Source organism: Ursus americanus, chromosome 6 (genome assembly GCF_024610735.1).
Source record: "Ursus americanus isolate L20-20 chromosome 6, mUrsAme1.1.p, whole genome shotgun sequence".
In the NCBI taxonomy this organism is placed as follows: domain Eukaryota; kingdom Metazoa; phylum Chordata; class Mammalia; order Carnivora; family Ursidae; genus Ursus; species Ursus americanus.
Window position 1 is genome coordinate 14283447 of NC_142132.1, and position 6018 is coordinate 14289464.

A 6018-nucleotide genomic window follows, 5' to 3' on the forward strand; every position below is an offset into this window, starting at 1 on the left:
AAGGGGTTATTTGAACTGCCCTCATGGTTGCCCCCAGCGAATGGTCAGGTGGAAAGAACGATGTAGATAACAAAGATTATCACACTGAAGAAGATTGCCATTAAGACTCACTGGGCTCTGTATCACGTGTCCCATATTAAAAATCAGAGCCTGTCCAGTGAAGACAAGGGGATGGTGTCCCCACCTGGCTTCAGCTGTCTCTGAGTAAACTCTGGGAATTCACGACACAATCCTAAAGGCTGCTTTACCTGTTGTACCGTACATTTCATTTTTTTAACAAGTCATTTTTTTAAACAAGTGGGTCTTTGTAGAAAACTGTGGGGTTACCAGGGTTGTTTTCTGCCATGGGTATTGAGGAATCCGACTTTGAAATACACAGTACAGTGTGCTTATGGGCCAACAGCTCTGGAATGACCAACTGGAAAATGTTTTCCCCAAAGAACTAAATGATACCAGAATCATTAAAGTATTTCTCAGCCTTACTTGCATATTCAGTTTAGCTGAATTATTCCGAGAGATTTAAAATCTTGGCATTAGTTTTGGTTTGCTTATTCATTTTGTTTATTCAGCACTTTTTCTCTCTTTAAAAATATTTAAAATTGAGGTATATTTTGTGAGATTGGAAGTGGGTGTAATATGGATTCTGCTAGATTTTGCTATCTTATGGCTGAAAAACTAGGCATTCATCCCACCAGCTGCCATGGATGGATTTTGAGAAAACATGGCAATTCAAGTGTGGCTGTGTGGAGTGGAGTGAATGTGGCACGCGTTTCTTTCCGGAACTGAATTCAGAAATGGGAACAATGACAGTGAAAATTGGAAGGAAGTGCCTAAGATGGCAGATGAAAGTGCCTATGAAGTTGTCAAGCTAAAAGGATATACCAACTGGGCTATTGGATTAAGTGTGGCTGATCTCATTGAATCCTTGTTGAAAAATCTATACAGGATTCATCCAGCGTCAACAATGGTGAAGGGAATGCATGGCATTGAGAACAAAATTTTCCCGAGGCTTCTGTGTATCCTGAACACCCAGGGATTAACCAGTGTTATCAACCAGAAGCTGAAGGATAATGAAGTTGCTCAGCTCAGAAGTTACCTTGTGGGACATCCAGAAAGACCGAAAACACCTGTGACTTTTGGCTTTTAGGCTGTAGAAATTCAAAATTACAGTGTGATTGACTGTGAGCCTTTCGTTTCTCATCCATATACATGGATCACAGTTTGCTTTTCTCTTCCTAAATACGTGAATCTGGGCTCACAGAATCGAAGCTACATGTGGTTTAATGCTTGCAGCATGAGACCTCAACAAATAAAATTAACTATAATAAAAATATGAATAAATTGAGGTATATTTAACATTCAGTAAAATATATAGGTCTTTGGTATTCAAAGAGTTTTTTTTAAAATTGTGGTGAAGTATAAGTAATATACAATTTACCATTTTAAACATTTTTAAGTACAGTTCAGTGGCATTAAATACATTCACACTGTTGTGCAGCCATCACCCCCATCCATCCAAAGAACTTAATATCCCCCAAATAAGACCCTGTACCCATTAAACGCTAACTCCTCTAGGGGCGCTTGGGTGATGCAGTCAGTTGAGCATCCAACTCTTGGTTTCTGCTCAGGTTGTGATCTCAGGGCCCTGATCTCAGGGTCATGGGATCAAGCCCCACATAGAGCCCTGTGTCAGGCTCCATGTTCAGTGTGGAGTCTGCTTAAGACTTTCTCTCCCTCTCCCCCTGCCCTTCCCCACCGCTTGCTCATTTCTCTCTCTCAAATAAATAAATAAATAAATAAATAAATCTTTAAACACTAACTGTTCTGTGTTGTGAAACATCTTTTTTATGCGTGTACTTGCTACCTGTATACCTTCTTTTAGGTATTCTTCTTCTTTTAAGGTCTTTGACCCATTTTTTAATTTGAGTTGTTTTCTTACTGTTGAGATTTAAGAGTTCTCTGTATATTTTATATATTTAATAGATGTTTCTTTTGCAAATATTTTCTCCCAGTCTGTGGCTTCTCACTCTCTTGGGATTGTTTTTCACAGAGCAGTTTGTTATTTTAATGAAGTCTGGCTTATCATTTTTTTCTTGGTTCATTTTTAATATCAATTTACAGGAATTCTTTTTATATTCTGGATTCAAGTTCTGTCAGAATTATGAGCTTCAAGTATCTTTCCCAATCTGTCTTTTTATTTTTTAAATAACACCTTTTGATGACAGGAATTTTTAATTTCAATGAAAACAAACCTAGAGGTTTTTTTTGTTTTGTTTTTTTGGTTGTTTTTTTTTTTGTAATGGTTAGCACTTTTTGTGCCCTATCCAAAAAATTCTGCCTACCCCAAAGTGGCTAAGATATTCACCTATGTTTTCTTTCTACAAGGTTCCAGGTTCTGGGTTTTACATTTCAATCTATAATCCATTTCAAATTAAGTTTTGTGTATGTAGTAAGAGAGGGGTTTATGTGTATTTTTTTCCATATGGATATCCATATGGGATATTTGTTTAAAACAACTTTCCTTTGCCCCACTGGATTGCCTTGATACAGTGGCAAAAAATGAACTGATCATATATATATATATATATATATATATATATGTAAGACAATTTCTAGCCGCTCTATTCTGATCTCTTGATCTATATGTTTATCTTTATGCCAATACCACAGTATCTTAATCTAAGCTTTAAGGAGTAAGTCTTAAAATCAGGCAGTGTAATTTTACCAATTGTGCTTTTTTTTTTTCAAGATTGTTTTGGATATTCTGGGTCCTTTGTATTTCTATGTAAATTTTAGAATCAGGTTGTATATTTCTTCATAAAATCCTCCTGGTATCTTAATAGGGATTTCATTGAGTGTATGGACTTATTTGGAGAGAACTGACATCCAGATGTTAATGAGCCTTCCAATCCATGAACATCTCTCTCCATTTATTTAGGCATTGTGTAATTTCTCTAAGTAATATTTCATACTTTTCAATGTAGAAGTCTTGTACATCTTTTGTAAGATATCTGAAGGTATTTTCCAAAGTATTTGATGTTTTTTGATGCATTCATATTTAATATTTTTTGAAATTTAATTTTAAATTGCTCATTGTTTGTATACAGAATACAATTTTTGAATATTGCCTGTGTATCTTGTGTTCATGCTAAATTCACTTGTTAGTTCTACTATACTTTTGGATGATTCCATAGAATTTTTTAAATACTCACTGATGTTGTCTGTGAATAATGAGAATTTTACAACTTTCTTCCAATTTAGATGTCTTTTGTTTCTTCTTCTTGCCTCAGTGCAACAGCAAGAACCTCTACTACACAGTCGAATACAAATGGTGAAAGCAAACATTCTTGGCCTGTTTCCAATCTCAGAGGAAAGGATTTAACATTTCACCATTAAGTACCATGTGAACTGTAGGTTGTTTTGTAATGCCCTTTACTGAACTGAGGAGGCTCTCATCCTGGTTTGCTGAGAGATTTCATCATGATGGAGTACTGAACTTTGCCAAATGCTTTTTCTGCATCTATCATGAGTTTTTTTCCTTTATTCTGTTAAGTGGTGTATTCCATTGGCTTGGTTTTCAAGTGTTAAATCAACCTTATATTTGTGGAATAAACCCCACTTCACTATGATAAATTATCCCTTGTGTATATTACCCGGTTGTTACAATTTTTGTGTTATGTTCATGAGAGTTATTGATCTATAATTTACTTTTCTTGTAATATCATCATTAGGTCTCCGGGTTATTCTAGCCTCATAAAATGAAGTAAGAAGTATTGTCACCTATTCCATCTTGTGAAAGAATTTGTGTAGACTGGTTTTATTTCTTCCTCCAGTGTCTGGTAGAATTCACTAATGAAGATAACTGGGACTGTAGTTTTCTTTGTAGGAAGGTTTATGATTACAAATTCAATTTATTTAATAGATATGGGGCTATTTGGATGCTCTATTATTATGTAAGTTTTGGTAATTTATGTATGTCTAGAAAGTCGTCTATTTTATGTTGCAAAATTAATTGGCATAAAGAAGTTTGTAATACTCATATTATTCTTATAATATCTACAGAATCTGTATTGGGGCCCCCTCTTGTATTCCAGATATCAGTGACTTGTGTTTCCTCTCTTTTTTGATTACACTTGTTCAGGTGTATCAATTCTACTTGTCTTCCAAAGTATCACATTACAGGTTTTTAAAATGTTATTGTCCTGTATTGTCTATATTGCTTTGTTTGCTTAACAATGTATCATCAACATTTTCCAAAAGTGATGATATTAATATTCCTCAATTTTTGGTAGTTGCAATATAATATGCTCTTAATTCTGTATTTAAGTCATTTCCAAATTTTTCAAAACTACAAACGATGGTGTATTCTTATTTACAAACATCACATAACCCATGCTGGTATCTAGTAGGACCTGCTAGGTTATAAACCATGAAATTAAAATGTTGATAGGGTCTCCAAAAATATTGTAATGTAAAAGTATGCTTTTTCATCATCTTCTTGTTTAATTTTTGCCAATTTCCTAAAGAAATTTATCTTGTTTTTGTTTACATTTAATTATAAATGAGTTTAAGCATCTTTTTGTATAAATAGTGGCCTCTGTATCTTTTTCTATTAATTATTCATATCTCTTGCCCATTTTTCTTTTTTATTAGTTTTTGAAGTTCTTTCTGCATTATTCATATTAACACTCCACTTATCACCTATTGCAAATTTGTTCTCCCAGTTTTGTGTGTGCATGTGTCTGTGCACAAGTGTGTTGGGTGTTTTTTAAGTGTTAGGAATAGATGAATGTTTATAAAGTGTTTGGCACAGTGCATAGCAGATATCCAACGCACAGAACTATTGTTACTAATCCTGTCATGTGAATGGTTGATGTTAGGAGTCTACCTTGCTGCCCGTACTACTAAAGGTCATTAGGAAGCTAAATGCTTGATTTTCTCTACACTTCTGATTTACATCAGATTTCTTCCCCAACAGAACAATCATGGAGAACTACTGCTTTCCTACTCCCACATTCTGTAATAAACTAGCTAAATTTAAAACTTCTATAGGAAATTGCATTTCAATTAATATAATCCAACTCACACTACAACACTGATACCATTTTGCATGACAAGCATCAGAAAATAATTTAAATTCTTATGACTCATCCTGGAGAACAAAATGTCCTCAGACAGTGGGACACAGGTGTGACAGGTGCCATCAACCTCGTAGTCTCTGTCTCATGCTCCGTGGATGAGAAATAACATACCTTGGATAAGAAATAAAGAAATGTTGATGTAATTTGCTGTATTCCCTGTGCACCTTCTGCCACAGGAAAAGATTTTAGTGGACTATCTTGCTCAGCTTGATCTGACAGGCTTCAATGATATAAACAATTTCTGCAGGTGTTATTAGATAAGAAGGACACTCTTAAAAAAGAATCACAGGCTCTATGTGAACCTAGATGAAAAAAGTGGTAGTTTCCATGAGAAAATCGAGAGAGTGTGAGAACTGACAGTTAACTACACTTGGAAATAAGGCTTTTCAAGTGAGAGACTCTAATTACTGCTGTATGCTCTACTAAGAAGTCCTTTACCTAACATTGATATCTTCCTTTGGCCCAGATTAATTAAGCCTAAACCAATTTTCTGTCACTGAGATTGTTCAGCCACTAGGAAAAGTAGAAAGCTGGGTGAATATTAGCCTTACAATGATGTGTGTCTTTATAAATTTTATCCTATCTTCAAGCAACCTCATCTAAATTTTTAACAAAAACAATTCATTTGATGACTCATTTATTCAACAAGCTTCTATTAACCACTTATTAAAAGTGTTTTCCCACTCTTATATGTTCTAGTACCGAGCACTGAGCCTGGCATGACTATTAATTTTTTTTAAAGATTATTTATTCATTTGAGAGAAAGAGAGAGAGACAAAGAGAGCGAGAGCACGAGCAGGGGAAAGAGTCAGAGGGAAAGGGAGAAGTGGACCCCGCACTGAGCAGGGAGCCTAGCTCGGGGCTCCATCCCAGGACC

General features: G+C 35.0%; 1 pseudogene; it reads left to right on the forward strand.

Moving 5' to 3' along the window:
- The first annotated feature begins 624 nt into the window (after positions 1-624).
- LOC123796049 (L-lactate dehydrogenase B chain-like) lies at positions 625-1133 on the forward strand (annotated as a pseudogene).
- The last annotated feature ends 4885 nt before the right edge of the window (positions 1134-6018 follow it).